The sequence below is a fragment of the Xiphophorus maculatus genome, chromosome 1, assembly GCF_002775205.1.
Source record: "Xiphophorus maculatus strain JP 163 A chromosome 1, X_maculatus-5.0-male, whole genome shotgun sequence".
NCBI lineage: Eukaryota > Metazoa > Chordata > Actinopteri > Cyprinodontiformes > Poeciliidae > Xiphophorus > Xiphophorus maculatus.
Genome location: NC_036443.1, coordinates 17,304,252 through 17,325,130, shown reverse-complemented (window position 1 = coordinate 17,325,130; position 20,879 = coordinate 17,304,252). Strand labels below are relative to the sequence as shown.

Genomic DNA, 20,879 nt, shown 5'->3' with positions numbered 1-20,879 from the left:
ATTGCATATAAAGATTGAAAATAGTCATGACACTAAAACTATAGCTCAACCTAACTGAAATTTACTGACTAGGTACATACTCAGAAGAAACTTAAGGCAGTCATCCGGACAAACTCAACCTCAAACTCCAACCTTTATTTTGGGGTATGGGCACTGAATTTAATTACCCAAATCTCTCTCATGCATGGCACCTATAGGGAAACTACATGTGTGTACTTCTTTTTACAATCCACCCATCTAACCATCTGGAGCTAAGTATACAAAGTGCATCAAACCTGCATTTTATACAAAGGGGTTAACTAACAGAAGTTGGCATTGCTTAATAATCGCTTACAATTGAATTTATAATTTGATAGTATATGTGTTGCAAAATCAATTGTCTTATCTTCATGGAACATCTCACGGTTTAACAGCTTCAGTCGACGGTAAAGTTGCCATTCCTCATCTGCACTCGGAAACCCCCTGCCTCCAAAAAAAAGTGTGTATATGGCCTCTGTGTGTAGAACCACTCTCCAAGGGGAAATTGTTAGCAAATGGGCTCCAACTGCTGGCCTTTTAGCTTTGCAAACACAACCCGAAGGCCTCCCCCTAAAAATCCCCTCCTCTCCATTCAACCCACCCTCATATCCATAAAAATTCACCTGCACAACAGTCACCTCTACATCTCCCTCCCTTCTACTCTCGCCTTTTTCTATTACACTCGCACTTACTTAGACATTTCCATTGCTATTCATCATTCCCTCTCCCTCCCTATCTGTTTCTGCTTCTTCACTCACAGAGGGTCGCTCCTGAGTGGGTAAATAGAGTAAATTGAGGTTGACCCCAGGGTTAGTGGAGGGCATGCTCTCTTTTCATGTCAAAGCCATCTGAAGGCTGATTGGTTGATTGCAGTGCTCTAAGCTTCCAAAAGGCTCCCTTGTGCTGCTGTAATTGCACTATCATGCACACATACACTCATTCACATACTTAACGCACACACTCAACCTTGCATATACATGCATGCAGATGTACACGCACACCCGTACAACCAAATGACTTAATTGGTGTTAATTGCATAATGACTGTAGTGAATTGGACCAGGGTCAGAGGTGACACGAGTTTGAGTAGAGAGGGGGATGGATAGAGGATGTTGGGAAATATCCATGGAAACTTGGGGGTTAAAAGCATATATATATATATATATATATATATATATATATATATATATATATATATATATATATATATATAAATCCCAAGTTGCCCTTTTATGCAATGAATTTAAATGTCGAGTTCTACCTATACATAGCTTTTGTTCGTACAGGGGACTTTGTACGTTTTTACATAAAAAAAGCTTAATTGGAATCATAACCTGATGGAGTGTTGTTATGAGTGGTGTATTTTTTTTAGGTACAAAAATGAACCCCATATTTTTTGTTTTGTTTGTGTGAGTGTGTGTAGTTGAATTCCTTGTATAAACAACACAAGGATTCAATTCCTCCTAGTCAGCATATGTTGCTGTGCGTATTTAGCCGTACCAGCAGAGTACGTTTGCATGTGACTCCCAGGCCAGCTGAAAGAGGTCTATTGGTGAAACGTTTAAGTCATCATCATTAGAGAGTTGTTGGTCCAGAGGTATATTTTAGTGAAGGGCATAATTGGTGAGTCATAGTTCTGGGTAATCTTCTCATATTCTATGAAAATAGCAAAAAGCTATTGCCCATAATGGCCTGTTTAAGGTGGAACTTTCCCATTTTAAACACATAACATCAAGGTATGATCTGGGTCAGGACTAAGTAAAAGGTAGGAATGGTTAAGTGTAAAATGTTGGGCACACATTAGAAAGTTATTGTTAAAAAAAAAAAAGAAAATCCTTAAAATAAAAATAGCAGTACTATTATTGATTAGGTATTTGCTTTTTTATAGTTTTGGTTTGAGTGTGTGGATATGTGCAGTGCAGCTTGAAGTCAACTGCTAGCTGCGCAAAATTATTTCAAATAATTTCTCAGATAGAAACATGACTGCCTCTAAGGCAACCTAGGAATAATATAAGCTTAAAATGTTATTGTGTATATGCACACAGGCATTTTTCTGTCTGGGTTCTGCCGTAATTCAGAAGGAGTGTTCATTTTGTCTGTGTTTTGTGTCTCCCACTCTGTGGGAGTTAGTGTATCCTTTATTCCTGTAGTTGTGGGAGGCAATGTACAGTGACGGAAGGTATGAACAGAGATGGTCCAGTGATGACATAGCCTTATGTTCACCTCCTCTGGACACAACACATTCAATATTAGGTATATCCATCATGAGACGGCATGCAAGTTCCTCATGCTTCCTATAGCAAGATGTTCACTGTACATGTGGTAGGCTCATCAGTGTTCTGTTCACATGTTAATTTTTTTAGAGTCTGAATGTATTTAGTCATACACACACCAAACCTATATTTGTGTGTGTGGGAGATGGGGGCAGGGGGGTTGAGTAGGCGGGTGTGTGTGTGTTGGTGATGGGGTGGATGGGGGGTTAAGAGGTATGGGGTTGTGCTGACCCTTCTCAAGTGGTTTTACTACTCAGCTGATAGATGTATGCCTTTCCTTTGGTTTCTGAAATAGACTCCCCCAGGCTCATCTAGACTCAAAAGGAAATGCCACTCTTCTTTTCTGATGTCAGTGTGTGTTCATTCAAACATGAAAGCATTATGTGAGTGTGATGTTGGTTGTAGTGACTTTCTGTGTGCATGTATAAGTGCCTGTGTATTGCTGCTGTCATATGCTAGTTGCACCTTATAGAAACCTTGTCTCTGGGCGAACCTTTGATCCAGTCGACAGGAGATTCCTAAAGTGTGAAGTAGCCCCGGCCAGTTTTCCTCAATGAAAGAGCAAACCTTAACCCCTGTTATTACCCCTTTTTTAAACATCACTCTTTGTCAAAGTCCCACCATGCCTTGCTTTGCATCTCTGGCTTATTACGTTATCAGTATTCACTTGTTGCCGTGTGTGTGTGTGTATATATATATATACAGTACAGACCAAAAGTTTGGACACACAGGTGTGTCTAAACTTTTGGTCTGTACTGTATGTATATATATATATATATATATATATATATATATATATATATATATAATAAGCCAGAGATGCAAAGCAAGGCATGGAGGGACTTTATATATGTATAATTATAATTTCACTGAATCTCTCTTGAAAACTATAAACCACCCATGTATTCAGTTGGTACCACCACAGTTTAAAGGTGTGCCTACTTTAATTATTCCTCTGCCACTTGGTAAAAAAGGAGCAAATGGTGGCAGGAGGGATGCAATTTATTTAAAGTTTCATCTTTAAATACTATTAGGGCTCAGCTTTTCAAAATAGATACAATTTTTACTGTACAAAAACTAAATTTTAGTTGCTGGTACCGTTCCTTAACTGTAGGAAACAAGCTGCTTGCAAATCAACAAATTTCATACTGGGAACATGCCAATTCCAGTGTAATTATGAACCTTGAGTGTTGACTGTCCTGTTGCTGAAATGTGTTATAGAAATAAATCTGATTGATTGATTGATTTATGGACTATTAAGTCAAACATCAATTTCAACACAGCATGGCATGTGTGGATTTTTTTTTCTCATATCACTTCCTGTGGAACCACTCGAATAGGGAACCGCTACCATCAGCCAGTAAAAACATGAGGATTGCTGCTAGCTAAATTTTTGTTGTTAATATGGGCATTCTAGTGCTGTTTTAAGATGGATTTGAAAAGAACGCAGAAGTACATATTAAGATTTCAATGTCTTAACTGCTTTAATATCAAATACAGTCGTTGTATTTTTTAGCCCCAACTATTTGGTTCTTTGAGAAATGAAAAACAAAACTCAGTCCAAAACTAGCTACTCACATTTCTGTTGATTTTATTGTTTTCCATTTTTCTTTTCTTCTTAAACAGAAATATTATTTTTGGGTATGCTTTGCTAGAATTCCAGTTCCCTGGACTATAAATTTATGTTACGATTCTTTTCCAAGGCTGGTTACCTTACGTTTTATCGTAGGAGTCTTGATGATGTGAAAATAGTTGCTGTCCAGCAACTATTTGGGTTAACTTTTTTTTTCAACTCAGTATGCAGACTTGGACAGCTGTCACCCATTATTAAGGCAAAGTGGAAGAGAGATGTCAGGTATGCCAACTGAGCAGAACCACTCAAAGATGTGGAATAATGTGAGTGATAGTTGAAAGTCACAGTCTGTGACCTTAGAAAGCTGCTACTAAACATCAGCACATGACCTTGCTTGGGAGGCCTAAAGCTGATACTGTTCCCAGCACCGCCCAGACTAAGTGGTGTTCACACAAAATCCTGTGCAAACACACACATGGCAACATTTCATACTGCAAATTTTATGAGTTACTGGAAGTCTGCACATACTTCACTGACACACTTTTCTGCAGGTCATCAAGTGTGACCTGTCAGCATCTCTCTCTCTCACTCTTCTTGTTATTTCCTTTTTAATATAAATTATCTTTTTTTCTCTGAATATCAATATGATGTTTGGAAAATCATGTCATATGTTTGTTTTAGTTATCTGCATTAAAGGAGCCAGAACTGAAAGGAGATCCCAAACTTAAGTGGCAGTCAATATTTCCACATCAGAAACTTTCATAAACACAGTAAAGACAAGTTTACATACATTACAGTCTATGTTCCACTCTATATCATTTTTGGCTATCATAACAAAGACATATGTGCTGAACCAGTGCATCATAACCTGATGCTGTAATCCCACAGCTAGACAGCAAATGTTAAGCATGAGCCCCTGCACTGTCAGTGTGGATGTCTCTATCAGTGCTTATTTAATGCGTACAGGGTGTTTGGGGCAGTAAATATTACGGGACTATGAGTCGTTTTGTCAGAACCAATGAGGAATATTTACTTTCTCCCCACAGGCAGAGCCAAAGCTGTCACACTGAACGATGCTTATTTATGATCCTCAGCATCTCCCCTTAGATTTTCGTAGGCAGAGCTTTCAATATCTTCATACAGTGCTCCAAAGGGTTATTAAAGGTTCAAGATGACTGTGGACAGAGAATTAAGAATTTTAGATCTTCTAAAAATTTATGGCAATAGGGTCACGGCCCTTTAGAGACTCTTTATTGTTCAGATAATTACCAGAGCCAATTATAAGTGGCTCTGATAATTAAACTATTGGTAGGTTTAATATTTTACCACATTCTGTCAGGAGCCACTGTTGCCTGTTTTTTCCTAATTCTCTCATATGGTTTCTCTTATACCTTTATCTGGTTCCTTCTTTACCTTTTTACTCTGTCAGACTTTACAGATAGATGTAGACTTTTCTAAAACTAATGCATGGAAGTTAAAGTCCTAAAACTTAAAAATATTAAAGTATTTCTTTGTTCCTTGCCTCATATGACAAAAGCAGATCTTTTTGAGATTTAAAATCTACAACAGACAATTTTATATAACATGACCTGGAAATGAGTTTCCATATATCTACCAATTTAATCAGAAGTAATTTTCAGTTTCTGTAAACTACCTAAAGGTAGCAGTACAAGTGGTGGTCAGTGTTTCCAGTTTATATCAATGATACAAAACAAGATTGCAGTTTAAAAATGTAGAATAACAGAACAAAGAAAAATGGTTTCTCAGATAAATTGTAAGTTATTTCCAAGCACGATGCACTCATGCATTTTGCGACAACAGTATATTTGACCAGTCATAAAAAAAATGTTTACCAAGAGAGATGTCAGAAGTCAGTTACAAAGCATCAGGTTTAAACATTTGAAATTGTACACCTTACGGTGTTTAAAATCCATGCAATTTTTCCATAGTAGGCCTTCAATTACATTTAGTTCCATCTTATTTTATTTTTTACATTCATTAATTCATTCCTATTTTCAGTAATTTTTTAGCAGTAGTAGTTTTGACAATTAAAATCAGAGAATTATATCATCCACAACAAGGTTTTTCATGGGAAATGGTCTATTTAATCAATTTTTATCCAGAAACAGGGATTTTAAGAGTTTTCTGAAACCCCATGTCAGAAACGTATACTGTGTATGTAAGAATGTCTTAAAAGTTAGGGAACCACAGTTTCATGCAAAAGTCAAAAATCATCACCCTAGTAGATAAACTTATATTTCACTCATCTAAATTATGAAGTTAAGTCATTTAAATTTTGATGTTGAATATGAATATTTTTTTATTCATGTGTGCATTAAATTTAAATATACTTATTTTTAAAGTACTAATAGTTTAAAATTATCTCAGAGAAATCTGAAGAAACCATGAGTAAATACCATAGTGTTAAAGATGTTTAAGTATAAGAAGAGGCCTATTTGATGACACATAGGACAGAGGTGAGGACATAACGGTGTGTGTATTTCACTTCTTTCAGGGAGGAATTTTTTTATATTTTACATAACTGATGGTGAAAAAATAAACTTTGACCAAATTAAGCTTCACTCTTAAATTTTACCGGGGGTGCTTTTTTAAGTGTCATATGAAAAAGTTAATAATGTTAATGAAAAAGTTATTAAAATCCTATAATTTTCAGCTATTTTAAGTTTGTGAGCAAAAAGGTATTCATTTCCTAGATACACATTTCAATTGAGGTGCAATTCTAAGAATGACCAAGTTAATAAGTAGCTGCCTCGCATATTTCTTAGACATTCTTTCCCTTTTTGCTCTCGTAAAGAGATTTCTAGTAGACCACCAGGCATTGTAAAAACCTCCCTCTTTGTACCCCGTGTATATCCTATATGTCTCATGTCCTAGGGCTATACTGACCTCAAGAGCACCAAACAGACACAGGCGACAACATGATTGGTTCTTCCTCAGACTGGACTTACCTAGCATTAAGCACCACGGAGGAGCTCTGCCAAAAGAAAGACACTCACCCCACTCAACAACAATTTTTTGCTCCGTCTTCTCTGTGTTTGCTGAGACAACTTTTAAGTGTGATTTAATATGGGAAATAAATATCTATGAAAATCTGCACTAAAGCTAATGTGAGAAAAACGGGCACACTAATGCTAAAAAGAAATTACAAAACTGAACAAGAGGCATTCAGGTTCTTCGAGAATGGGCATATCCTTCACTGTTTGATGACCAAACACAAGCTGTAGCTGACTGTGTGAAACTCTGTCTGAACTTGTTCACCTGAAATACCTGGAGCTCCTGAATAGACATTATTATCAGATTTTCTTGGCACAGCTGTTTCACACACCAACAAGCCTGATACATACATTAACAAAATAAGTATGGCTTATTTGAGAGTACAAAAGCACATTCTTTTTGCTTCATTAAAGAAAAATATATGTTTAACTCAGCCATCCAAAAATATGTTTCTAGTCCACTCCTTACTCTTTTGAATCACATACATTTTGCTCAAATGTAGATTTAAAATTTTATTGAATCAATTTTCATAAATCTTGCTATGCATTTTTGTTCCCCATTTGAGTACCATTTTATGTCATGGAGAGGCAATAAGAAGAGAAACTGAGCTGAACAGTGGGCAGTAAAGAGCACATGGATAAACAGTGAGTCTGTGGGCAGTTAAGAGAGGAAGCAACTAGTTGGGTCAGGAGTGAAAATGAATGGGTCAGTGGAGTTGATGTCATCTTTAAAAGACATCAGGAGGAGGGTGAAGAGTTAATTGCACCCAAGAAAAGTGACAGAGTCTCTGCCAAACTCCCATGTAGCTAAGGAAGCACTAAAAGATAGAAAACAAAAATACTGAAATACATTTTCATTCGCTAATGTTATTTTTATTTCATTCCATGCTTTTTTCACTTTGTTGCTCAATGCACATGAAGGCATATATACTTCATTATAAATGTATTTATGTAAACCTAAGTGCAGTGGATGCACCTCAGGGTAGTGGGTCAAACCATCAAAGCAATCTGAATGCCACCATTCACCTATAACACTGCCCCACCACTGCCGCTCAAAGTTTTTCCCTTGTTCCAGCAGTACCCACATAAAAGTGCGCCACAACTCAACTTGCATCCTTTTTTTTTTCCTACAAATGGGGGCAAGAGGCTGTTACCGTGTCAGTCGGCATTGGCCTTTTATCGAACCATCAGGCTACCCTCAGATTCTCTTTCCAGATGGAGGTGAGATAGGGCTTCAGAGGCCCGGACTCCCGCAAACTCTGAGAGCATGGAGGCCTCTCCTGATCTCCTACCTGATGGTGATGCTTTAATGTGGGTTCAGGTTTCACTTTTCCCCCCCTTCACCCACTCCCAACTCCAACCCCCGTCCGGCTGGGCCTGCGCTGCTTTCAAGATGCAGGCATGTTTGGGCCTCTTAATGTAAGGCCCTGGTTCTGATGGGCCGCCACTGCTCTATGTCAAGGTTAAGCTCTAGGTCAAGGTGTTGTTATGGAGCACAAACTCCCTGCACTCCCTATTAAAACCAGGTACAGCGCTAATGTTGTTTAAAATGTTAACGTGAAAGCAGCTGGCACACAGCAGAGCTCTTGACATTTTCCTATGGAAAAAAACAACATTGTCAATCACACATTCTCTTTCTTTTCCTCTCCGATATATCATTCCAACAAAAAAGCTTGCAACGCTAACAGTGAGATTAGTGAGGGAAAGAATCCTGAGAGCTGAGAAAGAGATCAAAATCTTGGAGCAGGAGAGCTAGATTTTTAAGCATCTGTTGTTTCACAAATTCAATGTTACCTGCAAGGGCATTCTGCAATTTTATGAAGAACACACACATTTATGTGTGGGAAGAGCTGCTAAGATATGTGAAAGTAACCTTCACATTAGCAGCAGGTTCAGCAGATTAAACCCGTCTCATTTGTATACTGACACACCTTGGCTGGAATCAGGGAGCTAAGCACTATTCTGCACAGTTCTCCATCATTCCTCAAAGGATTAGGGACAAAAAAGGCAGACAGGCAGAGGAATATGTTGGAGCAGGGAGTTGTTCTGCTGTTCCCCCCAGCTAACACAATATTTACTGATATTAGGCTGAAATAAAAAGGAGTTTTAAAATGCAATGTATTTTCTCCATTTAATACAAGATCCCAGTTAATGTAGCACAAGGACATAATGAAACACTGTTCAAACAAAATAAAAGCTAAAAAAAATAAAAGCGTAAGCATATCTTACTTACTAAGAGATGGATTCTGTCACTTGATGTAAAGTTAATCAGATTGATACACAAATATATACTTCTTCCAACAACAGTGCACACCACCTAGTGGTGTGTGAACCAAACACACTTCTGGTTGTATTCAGGAATGAACTGTTGTGAGTGAAACGATACACCAGCAATTGTTTATGTTCACTGACTCACTCTTCTGAAGGATTGCTGGAGAAGAAGATCAACACTCAAGTATATTTTGGGGCATGACTCCCCAACGGCTACAAAATGTGGTGATGATGTTTTGTCTGGGGTCTACCTTCGTGGCACTGCTAGAAAGCCGTTACGGATGGTGTTAGTAGGCCTCCTCATGAAAACCCTTAAGCATCTGTGAAGCTTGCTCACACTCGCTTTAACCAAGTATGTGTTTATTCAGATGAAGGAAATTATGTAATTAGCCACTGAGGAATTGTTTTCTTCCACTCTTTACCCCTCTGTCTGTATCTTTGCACTGGCTCCATCTCTGTTCAAGTCTGATGACAGCGGGAGATGGTTCCCATTTAACCTAAGCCACACCCTTGCTCAGCTCTGTCATTAATTGCCATCAGTGGAAGAAAGCTCATGCTTGTCGTGCAGATCCGTTTTAGTTGTTGAAGAGCAGCTTTGTTGAAGTTCAAAGGGGGGAATTTGAAAGGTAGATTTACGGGTGGACATGGAGGCTCTGGGTGTGTGTGAGACTGTGTGTTTTTTTGGGTAGTAGGGGGTTGTGTCAAGCTGAGTTAGGTGGGCTTGTGTGCCGGGAGATGGGTTCAGGGGTACACATAGGCAGTATCGGTGGCGAAGGAAGGGGGGTGTGGACCTGGCATTATGCTCTCTAATTCCAGCAGGCCTGGAGGCCTGGAGCGCTAAGAAGGGCCTCACTGTTGCTCTCTGGATCAGCCAGGTATTGCTTACATAAAAAGCAAGTGAAAACAGCTGTAGGGATAATTAGCTTGATTCTCCATTACATGCCATGAGGGCCAATAACTAAAAAATGGAGTTTTGTTTGGGTTAGGGCTGCGCCTCAACCAGGAGGAAGTTGTAAAAGTCAGGCAGAGAAAAGAAAGAAAGAAGGAGAAAAAAGGTAAAAATTGTGGGATGAAAGAATGAGCTCTTGAAGTAATTGTTGCAGAGAAGATATGTTGTTTCTGGGACAACTTGATGTGCAGGTTAGACTTTCAGGATTACCGTATAAACACAAAAAGGGAGGGATATTTGCATAGATCAGTAAGAAAGTCAGCTCACTTTTTAGGCTGTCCCTGTGTTACACAGTACTTCACTCCCATTTTTTTTCCTCTTCCTCATTCCATCTCCTGATATGTTTAAGACTTCTCTGTGCAGTAGAGAGAGCTGAGTAGAGGCCTGAATCTTTGTACTTGTAATTGAATTTGGTGTGTTTCTCCTTTTGTATCTGTGGGAGTTAAAGAATATTAAAACACAAGGAAAATTCAAGCAAAGATGGGATCACTCAAACATTGGTGGTCCCCAAATACAACACTGATCACATTAACAGGCAGTTTCTGTCAGTAGCAGTTGAAAGACAGGACTCACATTTCTCGTAACATCAAGAATGTGTTAATTTTGATAAAGGACACCAACAACCAATCAATGGGTTGTGAGCACAATTTTTAAAACTCCAGTTCTAAAATTTCTCATTATTTGTCATTAATAAAAAATGGATTAGTATTAATTAAGCAAGCTATTGCATTATATGCATTTGTGCAATTTTCCACTAAAACTATGAACAGTGTTTCTGACCCACTTTTTAAACACTATTGTTGTTTACATTTTTCAGATGGTGTTAATGAATCTGACTTGACCAAAGTGCTGCTGGTAGCATCCAAAGTTCACCTGGTGTGAAAAGGGTTCACAAATACGTTAAATATACAGTATGTTGATGAAAACAGATTTAGCACATTTTAGAATGGTGCCGTGAGGAAACCTATTTATAGCGGGTCCCATTCTTTATCTCAGAAATAATGTGATTCGAATACTTAAACTTAATTTTTGAATACAACAGTGGGGAGATGAAACATTACCAAAAGAGATGTGTTTAGTGTTGCAGTGGCCTGGCTCCACCCTGATTCTCTACTTGTGGAAAACCAAACTGGTTCTTTTATACTACCAGTTAAGAACTGAAAATAGCACTTTCCCAAGTTAAGCACTGGAACCACTTTAGTGGAAAAATGTCCCATCTTTTACCCAACTTCTGGTTTCCACTCATAATAATCATCAGAATCTGCAAAGAACATTCTAAATATGTTCATAATTTCTTTGTCCCTAAACACAAGTTCAACAATTATTAATATGAGAAAGGCTTCACCTCATCTGATCCCACCATCAAGCATGCAGAAAGTGGAGGAGGAGGCGGGAGCAAGACGAGGGCTACATAGGGAGGAGGAGATAGGAATGGCGATTGGAGTTAAGGGAAGAGAGAGACAATGTATTTTGCCAGGTAGTATGCTTCTTTTCTGACAGAATTGTTTCTCACAGTATTAATTATTAAAAATAAAATATGATGCTAGAACAAAAATGCACATAACTTGACCTACTTGGTTTTATTTCTAACAGACAAACAACACGTATGCCTACTGCTGATAAAATAAAGTTGTGTGTTAGTCATAAAACAGTTTTATCAATAACATTCATTGATTGTCCATTTTTGTTACTTGAAAAATGTCCATACAGCACCTTTTGCTTACTAGTCTATTTGCAGCCAGCTGACCAATTCTGCATTACTCTATTCCTCAGACAACCAAGAGAAAATACTGATCACTTTTTCTGGCATTTCATCAAAAGGACTTTAACATTTAGAAATGCTATTGTAGAAAATTTAAGAAGTTTTGAAATGGCACTAAAAAAAACCTCACACCTTGATAGAGATAGACAGGACTTGCCCTCTCAGCACTAACACTTGTAATTCTTAGTTTCTTAGTTTGATTCCACTAGTTTTAAACCCAGCAGATGTTCACACTTATATCTTAAAAAGGAGCAAATCGATATAATGCCCTCATTGTGTTCTTCAGATCATGTAGCTGCCTTCCTTACTGCTGCCTTTAACACTCAATGGTGCAGAAAATTGTGGACTGTGACCTTTTGGCTACAAAGGCCTTGATGCCGATTTGAGATGCCGTTTGGAGGGGCTGTATAGATCTGGCCTGCAGTTTAGTGAAAGTCTACTGAATATTTGAAATACAAAAACAAGGAAATGTTGAAGTTTTGACTTCAATATTCAACTAGTGTTTACATTTGCTAGGTCATTTCTGCTATTTTTCAACTTTAAGCACCTTTTGACTACATGTGCTTCCACAATCAGCAAAGGCCTATTGAACTAACAGGATTCTTAACAGTTAACAAGGGGTAAAAATGGCTCCAAGTTGCCATATCAGAAAAACTGAGCAAGGTGGTAAAGCAACAAACAAGCCTGATGCACTTGATTGGAGAATTTCAACAACTGAAAGCAACTACCAAAGTAAAGAATGAGGAGATAGAAGAGCTGGACTTAACACGACATACCCACATACGCAAGAACAGCAGCAGAAGACAATAGAAAAGATGCACCGCCAGATGAATTACTTTCTCTTGAATAGCAAGGCCTCAAGTTCAACAGCAAATGCATTTTGCTGGTAGTTAAGAAAAATTAAAGTAAGAAAGCCAACAACTGTAAGTATTGTTAGTTGTTGGCTTTCTTACTTTAATTTTTCACAATAGCCATTACAGGATTGTTATGGCTATTGTGAAAGAAGTAATTTATAGTATTATTAAACCTTTCAGCTATATTTCTAACAGATTCAACTGAGTTTTTCCTAACAAAATGAGAATAGCTGAGGTGTTTCCAGTCCATAAATGTGGTGACAAGCAAATATTAAATTATAGACCGATATTAGTGCTACTACATTTTCCCAAAATTTTGGAAAATATATTCACAAAAAGTCTAGACTCCTTTCTTAATAAAAACAATATACTGATTGAGCACCAGGACGGTTTCAGAAACACTTAGCCACAAAACTTTAACTGTGATGGAGTTTGTGTAACACATTGCTACAGTAGTTGACTAGAAACTTAATTTTGTTTAAAATAAAATATTAAATAAGTGTAAAAGACTTGCATATAATATACTCCTCCTTGGCTAATTCCTGTTTGTCATATTACTCCGAAATTTGGGGAAATGCAAGTAAGACAACAATTGATTTATTAAATAAGTTACAAAAATGATTTATTAGTCTTATTAATAATGTTGGATATTGTTAACCAGTTAATAAACTTTTTATTCAAAGTAATACTTTAAAATTCAAAGATACTGAAAATAATGTCTTTGACATTGAACCGTCTGGTATTCAGAAATTATTAAAGTTGATAGAGAATAACTATAAATGGTGAGGTTTGTTAATATTTGAACATGCTAAAGAAAAAATTAGGTAAAGTCTAAACGTGTTTCAGTTGTTGGTGTAAAACTGAGATGAATTGAATGATGACCTCAAAATATGTTCTTTCTTGGTGAGCCTTAAGAGACCATTAAAATGTAAAATGATAAAAGCTTGTAATTATGTATGCAAGTAACATATGTGCATCGATGTATATACATGCATATTTAAATATAAATGTGTGTATATGTAGGTTTTAGGCTGCTGAGTTAATGAACAGTTTAAGCATGAGCTTAATTCTAGCCTATTCCTTTTTTTGGTAAACTATGGATTTGCAAAGTAGTATTTTGTTTTCTTCATGTAATGTTGTTAATTTACCAAAATAAAGTGAAAGTAAAACTAGTTCACTTTTTAAAAACAAGGTCTTTGCCATCTGAGGAGGCAGAATTTTCCATGTTGTGCTTTTTGCTTTCCCAGCTGATATAAAATGCTTTTCTTTGTCACGTGTCTCTCTATGCCTACATAATCAAGTCCAAAAATGTCACACGTAACCTCTAAAAAACCCAAAATTTCATACGATTTTAACACTCTGTCACAACATGCTGACATGTAAAATAATCATAGGTCACTAAGCCTATGACCACATGGCAACACACTTCCTCATAAACAACACGAGTGCAGGCGTCACATGTGAGTTTGTGTAGTGAATGCATCTGTTGTGCGGAGGTAGAGAGGTGCTGACAGAGAAGAAAGAGGAGCGGCCTTCAAACACATCCACAGGCAGGTTGTGCTCTGTATTACGGCCTGCTAGGGGTCACATTTGTTGATTCTTGGGCCTCAGAATCATTAATTTAAGGGCAGTCGACGGCAATGAAACCTGAGAATGGTCACCGAACCAAATTCACACACACACACACAGACATATAGCTGGTGACACATACATACATGGCGCGTGCACATACACACACGAACACTATACGATGCATAACAAATGATGGCACTTTAATTGCTACAACTGTTTATTTACCTCTGCATGTAATGGATGATCCCTCTTTGCCTAGTGGCCAATCAGACCAAAGCAGGAAGAGAGTAGACACATTCCTTACAACTTGTGCCCAAAGTTCTTTTTGGGTACAACACACATTAGACAAATAAGCAATATGGCTTTACAAAGTTCCCTATCTTTGTGCTTCGTCTATAGTTTTATCTGTACATAATTGAAGCTCTTTGCAAACAAAGTTTACTTTAGTGCTTTCACAAAACCCACTGTGAGTGACTGATGATAGCATCTTCAGTGATTGGTGGTTATTTTGGGGACTGTTTGCTCAGCCAATGAGGCGCCCCAAGCAAACTAGACATGTATCATTGTTTCACAGCCCTCAGGAAAGAAGTGACTTGTTGCTGACTGCTGTGCAGTCTGAATAACAGAGACATTCCGATAGTCTCTTTTCCCTGTTTTTTATTAATGAGAATTTAATATTTGGGCAAATGCATGTAGATCATTCGTAGGAATCTCTGGAGACTCAACAGGATGTTGAGAAATTATCGGCTATAGCAAATGGACAACTGTCCACACAAAACCAGACAAAATAAAGACAAACCACTGTGTTTATCCAAACAAGTACACTGTGAAGAAACTAATTTCTGTTTTAGGTGTTTTTTTTTGTATTTCACTTTTACTAATTCTCATTTTTTCTCGATGTTTCTTTCAACAGATGCATTTGGAATCACAAGATTGATTAGCTTCAGTTCCCAGGACCAGACGATTTGTCTTTGTTTTCAGACCCCATTAATAAAGCACAAAAGTTCATCAGATTGGGCTTTTAAATGCTTATAAATTACGTCATTGATACAGGTCACATTCGTGGACAAATGCAGTGTTTTGCTGGGCACCCAGCTCCTAGTGGATGAATCTCATACCGCAGCTCAATATTGGCAAGTTTGCTCCTGCCTTCAATTTCTGGGCTGTTTTCAATAGACTGGGAGCTGGATTCATTTTGCAGTGCTGTGGTGCAACAGAGGCCTGACTTCATAGTAACGAAGAGTCACAACAGTGTTGACGACTGCAAGCAGACTGAAGCCGAGCCAGATACGCAAGCCCCAGATCCATACCTGTTCAGGTTTATGTTTGCAGGCTTGTGTTTACTTCTGGAGCTAAATATCAGACTTTTGTAAATATGACAACATGGACCTCAAAATCAACAACCCACTAAGACCTCCTCAATGTATGGTGCCAAAGGAATTGCCGCAGTCCACTGGGATAAATAAAAAAAGATGAAACACCAACTGATTCAACTCTTATCCAAGACTTTCAACACTGAACGATCTTAGTGTCTTGCAAAAGTAGTCATGGCCCTTTGGAACATAAAACACTTCAGTCATGTTACAACCAAAAGCTTAAATGCATTTTTGGGGGGAATTTTATGAACCAATAAACATTTTTTTTTTCTTTTTTTGGTAGAACCAATTTTTGCTATAATCACAGCTGCAAGTCTTTTGGAGAGCCTTTGTGATATTGAATGTCTAGTCTTGCTACAGTCTCACAAATGGATTTAGGTCTGAACTTACAGTATGTAGCGTTAGTTTTCTAGTCCACACAGAACTGTGCATATTGGCTTCAAAATTCTGTTTAATCTCCCTTGACTAAAGCAAATGACATCATATTTGCTCTCTGCTTCTTGGTTTGTGGCAAACACACCATTGTCGGTTGGTTCTTAACATATAATCCCAATAAAAACAAACTAAACTGTGTTAGTAACATGATGAAATGTTAAAAATGTTCAAAGGCTATAAATAATTTTTTTGAGGAAAGGCATAGTAAATCTACTGCACAGGCATTAAAAGAAGTGAACCTTGATGTTCCCATAGAGAAAATGAGAATCCACTTATACTCAATCAAAAAGTCAAAACCTTAGTTTACAGTGAAGAAAAATGCAGTGTTTTTCTCCTTATTAATGTGTTCTGTTTGGTTTTCTGCAACTGAAGCATCTGAGTGCCACTCTTATTCTTTTCTTCTTTTTACATCTGCTGTGTGTCTTATACTGAAGAGTGATGTATTTATTGTATGTTTGATTTTGTGAATTTCTGTGACTAATCTAACAACACTGAAGTGACTTGCATTCCAAATAACTATGAATTTTTTCACTGTACTAAAAGTTGGTTTGAAGTGACAATAATTGCTGTTTTGTTGTGGACTCAGCAGCTTCACAGTGTGTAAATGACTGAATATGTCCAGTGTATGTGTAGGCGTGTGTGTGTGTGTGTGTGTGTGTGTGTGTGTGTGTGTGTGTGTGTGTGTGTGTGTGTGTGTGTGTGGGCGTGGGTGTGTGTGTGTGCGTGTGTGTGTGTGGGTGTGTCTGTGTGTGTGTGTGTGTGTGTGTGTGTGTGTGGTTTGGTCCTGCTCACTCAGTTGTGACTGTGAAAGTCTGGGGGTAACAGTATTCACCCTTGGCTCATTCCACAATGTTTGGCAGCTTTCAGTTTGTTCACATTGTTTGAATAAAACTTTTAACTTAAGTGGCAACATGTGTTTTTATCGGAATGACATCAGAAGCCTTGTTGGTAAATTTCATCACGGAGTTCAGCATTTTTCACAGAATTAAAATATCGTCACCTCCAATCGCAGCTACAATGGCCTGCTGCACAGGCTGAAAAAAAAAAAGACAAATTCTTCCTAGTTTTCATGGTCTACCAATTCTCTCTCCTTCTCCCTCATAAACTCAGCCAGATGTTGCCCAGTTTTCTTCCTCAGGCAACATGGGGGGATGGAAGGGGACGTAGTGAGACAGGGAGGTGGAAGAGAGAGGAGGGGCAGGGGGGATCCTGAAATGTGGCTGAGCATGTTTTAAGTGTTCTCTGATGCAGTCACGGCCCCCTAGCATCCAACATGGCTGGAACCAAAACTATGGAGTCATGAAGGTTTGTAAGCACTTTATGCTAAATTTCAAATGCTAATAAGGTTTCTGTTCTGTAGAGATCATTCTTAGGTTCTTTGTGAAAAATCTGTTGCTTTTCCAGTTGGCAAATATGGAAAAGCAACAGTGATCATTTTCACTCACAGGAGCAAAAAGCGGTACTTACTCTTTCCAGCAGATCTATAGTGACAGGTTTTTAACATTACCTTTTGACATGCAACCCTATATTTTGCAAAAATTGCATATGGAGCATTAATAAAATGATAAAAGAAATCATGCACTTGGGTAAATTTTGATTTTAAAAAATATGCATTATTTCTAAACTAATTTAAAGAGGCTATATTTAAAATTAGTATTAGTAAAATTAGTAAGCATCTCAAAAACCCATTAAATTCTGTTTTTTTGTTTGTTTTTTTAGATGCCTGCAGATCACCTTATTTTGCATTTAGCACTGTAACATGCTGTCTGATCACCACCTGAGCCACGATGTCATAAATTATTTGAACATATCAAAGTTTCTACAGATATTTACTATATCCCACAAAAGTCTTGTATAATGCACCTGTGCATGACATGGAATAAGGTAACTGAGGCATAAATATCACAACAGTGATTGAAAGACATCACTGCATCATGCAGATGTTCAGCTAATCTGGAGACAAGCCATCACTTGCTTTCTTAATAATTTGGCAAACAATTATTGAGCAACTTGGAGGCACTCATAAAGCAGTTGACCCTTTAATGTGAAAAAAAAAACAAGACAGCAAAGTCATGAATTAGTAATGTGCCTAGTCATGACACACAAGAACCTCTTTGTATCACTCCATTGTTCTCTGTATACATACACGTTTAACAATGGGAGCGCATGAAAAGCGGCAAACAAACATCAAAACATGACAGAACTTGATGTTCCACAAACTAATTCCACGTCTGACATTTTAGAAAAGAAAAAAGAACACCAGTATGCCTGGCAAAATAGAAAAGTTTGACAGGTGCATAACTTAAAGGTGTGTAAAAGTTTAGGTTGTGGACATTTATGCAATCATGTTGTCGCAGCAGATTTTCTGTTTATATTTCTTGTACCCAATAAAATAAAAAAAAAAACAGATTTGTTTTTTTAATGGATTTGTAAAAAAATGTGCATCATCTGTCACCATAATGAATGATTATGGTGTTATATCATTCTTATCAGGATTCTTGTGGTTCCGCTGTTCTCAGTGCTTGATAGATGCCTTCAGGTCATGCGTATTGTTTGGGATTGTGTCTCATCTTCTCTTCTATAGAATCTCTATGGGGTCAGGTGGGTTTGCTGGCCAATTAAGCACAATAACACCATTGTCAATAAAACCAGTCTTTGGTCATTTGAGCAGGTGGAAAATGAAATCAACATGTTTATGAAGCTTAGCAGCATGAGGTACTCTACCCCTCCTGCTGCTGATCTAACACCATTTGATACAAAATCAATTGAAAATACTCATCCTTCCACCTCCATCTCAATAAATTTGAATATTATTAAAAGTAGTTTTATTTCAATAATTTAATTCAAGAAATCTAATTGATTGGATATTGAAAGCTGAATGTTTGTTTCTAATAAAAATAGAATGTGGTATAGTGACAACCAAAACAAAAATGTAAAAAGATTTGTAATAAAGAAATGCTGTGGTATGGCCTGCATCATGCAGATGCTATGGGGCTATGGCTTATAGTCATTTGGAAGACAGCTGACCTACCACTTGTCCCTGAGACAAGCATGGGCACAACAGTCAAGAAAGCAACATCACAGAAGATAAATATTAAGAAATTAAGCTGTTAACAGTGTGTTATGTCCAAACAAGGAAAGGTTAGAGAAATAAAAACAGATGGTAGAAAAATATACACAAAAAATATACACAAGCAACATTGATACTGCATATACTGGAAACAAATCCAGTATATGCAGTTAGGAACAATTCACAAAGTGAATGGACTAAGTGCACTAAGAAGTGCTATGCTCAGACAAGGGTCTGACTAAATCATCTTTTCAAAGGAAAGACAATGCTGCATTTAATTTGGGAGTTTAAAGTGCCAGAGTCTGGAAAGGTAGAGGAGCGGCAGAAAATCTCAGCTGCCTGAAAACCAGAATGAAGATTCCACAGTCAGTGGTGATTTGGGGAGCTGTGAGATCTCCTGATGTTGGTCCACTGTGTTTTATCAAATCCAAAGTCAGCACCACCAAGTCCACTCATCTAAACTTAACATAGATTCTGGTGAGTATTGTCAAATCTAGACATAAAACCTAACAGTGCAGACAATCACAAAGCTACTATTAAAACAACTTGGGCTACAAACCTGGCATTTTTCAATTAACATTTTTTCTATATACATAACATTTTGAATTTTACAAGAAATTGAAATTTTGGATTTTCATCATCTGTAAACCATGTTCATAAAAAATGACAGAAATAGATGCTTGAGGTATCAGTATAATGAGTTTCATATTTCTTTTATTATTATTTTCAGACATAAATTAACTTTCAATTATACTCTTATTTATTCAGATGCACTTGTTATATCACCTAAAATAAAGTGTTGGTATACAGACAGACGCCAACACTGTGGTATCTGTGCAACCCAGTAGGAAACATCTTTGTACAGTGGGGCCATTTCAAAAACGTCTCAGAAACAAACAAAACAAAAGTTATTATGAAGATAACTTTTTATATTAAACACGAGAATCCTGTGGACAGAGACACAGAGATAACCACAGACATGATAATCTCCAATAAATTGAGATTAAATACTAAGAAATGAATGGACAATAATATCCAATAAATGGGGGTTGTTGCATCTCATTTTTCTCTTTCCATATGGAATCCTTTTCGGGTGGAATTTACATCAGAGGTGCCTGCAGCGAGCACAGCCGACTCGTGGACTTCCTGTGTGAAACTATTACCCACTTTGCCCCAACTGTCGGCGTCGGCCTGATTGAAAAATATCGACCTGGAAGCGTCTAGATTTCGGCAGCCTGTTTTCAGATAGAGTGCCATAAAAAATAATAATTAGGCCTACCGCAAGGACCGTAAAGCACGCAGGCCTTCAGGTGATGAGATCGGCTTGTGTAAGCAGCGCATGGTGTGGATCTACTTGTCTTGATTGTGTTGGAGCGGTAACTTGATATACAGCCGGTGAAAATCTCCGACTCTGCCCTGGTATGGATGGGCTAATAGCCGCGGGTGCTTTATAAGTTTATTTTAGGTAATAGAGACGCTTGTTTTCTTACAGCCTTTTCCGCCCTCCCTTCTCTCTCTGCCCACCCTCCCTGCTCAACTTTACCTTTGCTGAAATTATTTGCTTCTTAAAATGCTAGTCGTCGGAAGAAAGCGATAGGTATAGATGTGAAGCGCATGCGCTTTGAGTAATTTCTTTCTTTTTGTCGAGCGGCGCATCCGCGCAAGGACGGGGAGAGGAGGCGACTTTAGCAGGTGAGAGAGAGAAGCGAAAAG

At 37.7% G+C, this 20,879-nt stretch overlaps 1 protein-coding gene across 1 annotated transcript in view; it reads left to right on the top strand.

The window, feature by feature from the left end:
- The window catches only part of LOC102221082 (ELKS/Rab6-interacting/CAST family member 1-like), a 164,597-nt gene extending 147,849 nt beyond the window's left edge, over positions 1 to 16,748 (top strand). The window contains exon 20 of the mRNA XM_023331286.1: positions 15,199 to 16,748. The gene's annotated coding sequence lies outside the window, so the exon portion shown is untranslated. The remainder of the gene's footprint in view (positions 1 to 15,198) is intronic.
- Positions 16,749 to 20,879: the final 4,131 nt, after the last annotated feature.